Consider the following 5,529-nt stretch of genomic DNA (forward strand, 5'->3'; position numbering starts at 1 on the left):
CAACCCAGCAAGTGCGCGTGCGCGCCCGGCCGCCCAGCGCCGGGGTCACGCGGAGCTCGGGGCGGGGCGTGAGGAGTCAGGGGCGGGGCCTGGTGTCCTTAGTCTCCTCCTGCGGTCCGCGCCTCTCGGGCTGCCGGGACCGCGTGGGCCGAGCTGAGGAGAGCTCGGGGGCGTGTCCAAACGGCCACCCCGCCCCGGGTTCTTGGGTTTCCCGGGCTCCGTTCCGAAGCCAGAGCTCCGGCGTTCCTGGAAAGGCTGTTGGCTCTGCGGTTGGAGCTCGGACTCGAGGCGAGTCCCGGGAGACGAGGCATCGGCGGTGCTGGGAAACTCGGTCGGCTGGACAGCAGGCGCCCGCCGAGCCGCCAGTAAGTTGCCGGTCGGGGCCGCGCTCCCCGAGCCTCTGGACGCCGGGCGTACGTGCCGGGAGTCAGGGACTCCGGGCGCAGGGCTGGGCTGGAGACCCCGGAGTCCCGGGCGCGGGGCGAGGCCGGGGTGCGGGGCGCGCTCTGGCGGGCCCGGGCGAGGTGGGGTGGCGCGCGGTCCTTTACCCCGGTGGAAGTTGGAAGCGGCTGCGCGCTCTTTTTCTCGCTCCGCTAACTACAAAGGCATCTCCCCCGCACTGCCTAGTTAGGGCCCGGCTGGGGCCCCTGCTAACCTCCTGACCCCCGGATCCCCACCCCAGTGCCTCCGGCGCCGACTGGGGTCTTCAGCAAGAGTCTGCTGCTGTAACCTGGGGGCCTCTTAGCAATGATCAGCTCTTTTCATCACGAGGAAAACGACATTTTTAGAAACTATGTTCTGTTCCCCCTCCCCCCAGTAGGTCTTGGTGCAGTTTCTGTGCTGGTGCTTACATATTAACATCTTACCCCTGCAAGTAGGCGTGTGAACTAATTGGTAGCTGTAGTCACGTGTGTCATAATTACTGGCTTATTAGTACTAACACATTCTCATGTCCTATGACACATTTCTGTTTTACATAGAACTAAGGTCCAGAGAAGTTAGTAACTTACCCAGAGTCACTCGGTGTGGTAGTGGCCGAGTTGGACCCAAATTTAGTTCTTTTCAGCCAGTATTTATGAGCACCTACCCTCTGCCAGACCCTGTGCTAGTTATAGGTTGCATGGTATGCGCCATAAATGCTGATCTTTGTCTTGCCTGTGACCTTTCGTGTATCCTGTCAGATACATTCGGCTGGTGAGCAGTGAAACTTGAAATGTGTTTTCTGTTACTTCAGAATTATCTTCTGAATTCAGAACTGACATTTTGTACTTGGATTCAGTCTTGAAAATTTGTTAACAGCTCACAGAAACATCAGATTCCTATGGTTGGCTCCAAGAAAGTACATGGGTAAAATAATTAGGTGGTTTTTTTTTTCTTTTTCTATAATGTTGCTTTACTATATATATCATCAGCTTCTTTTTTAATTCCTAGAGTCTAGTACCATGTATGGGTGTGTGTGGTGTGTGTGTGTGTGTGTGTGTGTATTTTTAACCAGTAGTGCACCAAGCAAAATGAATGTAATTTGCCTAGGGTCACACAGCTAATAAGCAAGAGAGCTAGAATCCAAGAAATACAGGACTCCTGGCTGTAAAGCCCGTGCTTTTTACCACCAGCCTTCTTGTGAAAAGAATGTGAAGAAGAATCTTTTCCAATATCTCTTAAAATAGAACAGGTAATCAATTTTTATACAAATGAAATAATTTGCTATTATGTATTAGGCCAGGTATTACAACCCTTTTATAGGTTAAGGTGGCTACTCAAGGTCACATAGCTAGTGGAAGAACCCAGGTCTTCTGACTCTGATATTTTCCATTGCTGCCTCCAAGTGATGACTTTAGACCACAAAAGTACATGGCATGGAGTGCATGTAAACCTCGTGAAATCTAAATAAGCTCTGTGTATTGTACCAATTTAAAAAAGAAAAAAATTATTTCTTAGGAATACACATAGCACTCAAAGTAAACATTTTTAAAAACCTTTAAAATTTGTATTTTTAAAAGCCCATGGAAAAGAGGAGCTAGGCTTGAAAAGAGATTAGATTATTTGCTGAATGTTTCACATAGGGTATGAGACAGTCCATCTGATGAGTCTCCTTAGATGACTGCTTAAAATAGATATTCACCCCTCTAAACAAATGAACAAATAAGCTTCCAATTTACCTACTGTTCTCCTGTATATAAAAAAAAAAAGAATCGAAATTGTTGAGGCTAGATTTTAACAGTGGATATGTGGTTTATCTAAACACATTTTTTGTTACTTAAACTTGTTTTGGAAATAAATGATTTAAAAGTGAAGTTATGAGATAAAAAGTAGGTCTCCATTTTTGTGGAATAAAGTTGTACGTGGTGCTATTTTTTTTAAAAAAAATTCCTTTATGCCTTTGAGATACGTATCAACTATGTGAGGATAAAAGTCCAGAAAAAAATTAGGATTGCATTGTTTAAGTGCTTAAGTAACAGAGTGAAAGGAGATAAAGGTACTAGATGGCATAAGAGATGTTGAGTGCCACTTTAGCAATAGCGCTCATTTTTTAGGAAAGACTTTTCATTCCTTGGCACTACAACAGTTTCTATTTTTGTTTCACTTTTTTTTTCCCTGTCTCATTGGCTATATAAAACTATAGGAGATAATTATGTCAGTTTGGCTTGATACATACTTCAACAGTGAGTTCTGTTTCTGTGGAAGCTCACTGGTGTTACATTAGCCTGATGTAAGGCACCAGGTGGTGCCTCCTTTTAGTAAATTGGAGTTACCTTTTACCCTGGGCTTGGATTATCTCCTCATGTTGTCACTGGATATCAGTTAGCCCTACCTAGAAAGATCTACATGTTTAAAGCGTCCCAGAAAACCTGGTCTTTTTACGTGTCCTTGGAACTGAAATGGGATTTAAGATCTGTGTAACCCCAAACTCCAAAACCAAACTATAGTAAGTTATGTGTGTTTGGTTTACTTTCTGTTGCTCATTGGTCAGGTGTTTACAGCAAGGGATATTATGGGCTTTTAGGTTTGGAGTGCTGACTCTTGTGGCCTATATTACGTGGAATGAAAGTGATTTGGAAGGCTTTTCTAGTATAGGGTTGAAAATTAGAAATGACTAAACAATTGTATAGTAGTTTACAAAATATTTGAAGAGTTCATTGTTCTCAGGTTCTTTCTTGTTCCCTTACAACTTTCTACTTTTCTGTTTGTCTTGTTTTTATCTATTACCTACCTGGAAGAATAGTGCCTAGAAAAATGGGATATCTCATGACCAGTTTAGTACTTCTTGCTGTAAAATGTAAGTGTTGGAATTTGGGGTTCTTTTTAACACTAACACAGAATCTGCTTATTGCCACTGATGCTATAGATGTTGCAAAGGAAGACATTGACCCCTTACCTTTTCCTGCCACTGGAGAGAAAATAAGTAGCCTACAATAGTTCCAAAGACAGTGAAGTCCTATGTTATAATGACATGCCACTGTTCTACTGCAGTTTAATAAATGTACACAAAGTCTATCAGTGCTATTTTTTTTAACAATCCCAGAATGACCAAAGGAGTAAAATAACAGCATCATTCATCTCTTAGAATTGTCTTTCCTTATGCTATAGAACCCCCTTGAATAGAGTTACATATCTAACTATATAAAAAGAGTTGAGCCCTGGCTGATTTTGCTCAGTGGTTAGAGCGTCAGCCTGCAAACTGAAGAGTCCCAGGTTCAATTCCAGCCAAGGGCAGGTACCTCCATTGCATGCTAGATCCGGGCATGTGCAGGAGGCAGCCAATTGATACGTCTCACATCTGTGTTTCTCTCTGTCTCTCTCTCTCTCTCTCCCTCCCTCCCCCCCTTCCCCCCTCCCTCCCTCCCTCCCTCTCCCCATTCCACTCTGAAAAGCAATGGGAAAAAATATCCTCTGGTGAGGATTAAAAAATAAATAAATAAAAAGAGTTGTCTTCCTATTTGGAATATGGAGCACTAATTCATAATTTTGGTAATTGGGTAAAGAATAAACTGTTCCATTTTCACCCCAGCAGGATATACTTCAATTCAACTCTGACATTAGTCATTCACAGATTAACACCACAGGAGTTAGTGCAGAGCCCACAAGTTAAGGGGTTAGTCCTCCAGATGCCATTACTTGTGATGCCAGCCACACTCTAACTGACTTGGCTACAAATGCAAGTGTTTCTGTGACTCCTGTGGATTGATAATTTGCTAGAACACTCAAGGAACTCAGGAAACCAATGTACTTATTGGGGATGGTAGGAATGGCACCAGGTGTTAGACCAGTGGAGTCAAACTGGACCTAGATTCAGCAAACTTGGTACTTGAGTTCTGTCTAGGAAAGAATTCAGAGCCAAGACTCAAACCATAAGAGAACGTTTATTTATAAAATCACAGAGGTAGAAGTAATTCCTAGAAGAAATGGGCTTAGGAAACAAGTTATAGAGGCAAAGGAAGGGCCCTTGGAGCTTAGAAGTGAGGAAGGTCAAGGTGATGTGCCTGGGGAGTGAGTGGAGGCCCAGGTATGCTCCAAGGAGGGAGAGCGAATTGGGTCCTCCCTTCTAAAAACTTTTAGGGGTGGAAGTGGAAATCTTAGGGGAGGATCTCAATAGAGTATTCCTTTCAGGGTCCCAGTCTCCACTGATTGATTGGTCGGCACCAGGGCAGGGGATCATTATTCAATGCAGTTGTCCTGACATCAGCCTTGGTGTCCCTAGTCTGGTTTTGCTGCTTTTCTGGAGCTGAAATACAATTGAGGCCTAGATATTATCTCTAGGGAGGAAAGGTCAGAGGGTAAAAACTGAATGACCAGAGATATGAAAGGTCAGGGAGTCCAAACCATATTACCAGTGAATTGCTAGGGAAGGAAAGGTCCCCCTGGGAGCGAGGTCCCACCCTGCAGTTATCACTTGCTAGGCACCTGGGGCTTCCCACCCTAGTGATCTTCCATATCTGGCCCACCATCCTTGCTCTGCTCATGTCTGTCTGACTACCTACCACAAATGGATAGGAAGTGTGTCTGATTTGGAAATTAGAAGCTTCTAAGAAATTTTAGAGACTGTCTCCAAACTATTCTGAAGCTAATAAATGCTTGTACCCCACTCTTCCCCCTTCTATAGCTCCTCTACCACATCCTTTGCTTTTTGAGCTACCTTGACTGGACTTGCCATTTCCCCTCCCTTCTTCCTTCCCCTTTGTCTTCACTACCACTCAAGGAAAATGAGAACAGGAATTCTAACAGCTCCCTTTGGAAAAAAGCTGTTCTCAGCCAGAGAAAGGCACCAGCAATTGTTCCTGTTTTTATCTCTGACCCTGATGGGTTTACAAGGAAATTTAACTGTTAGAACATGTAATCCTGGCTTTTATAACCTATTCTAATTAATATAGCTACTGTTTCTGGGAGCAAAAGCAACAGAATTGCTCATTAAGGTTCACACACGCCCAGCTGGTATTGCTTAGTGGTTGAGCGTTGACCCATAAACCAAGAGGTCATTATTTCAATTCCCTGGTTGCAGGCTTCATCAACAGTAGGGGGGCATGTGGTAGG

The sequence above is a fragment of the Miniopterus schreibersii genome (genome assembly GCF_964146895.1).
Source record: "Miniopterus schreibersii genome assembly, chromosome: 4".
NCBI lineage: Eukaryota > Metazoa > Chordata > Mammalia > Chiroptera > Miniopteridae > Miniopterus > Miniopterus schreibersii.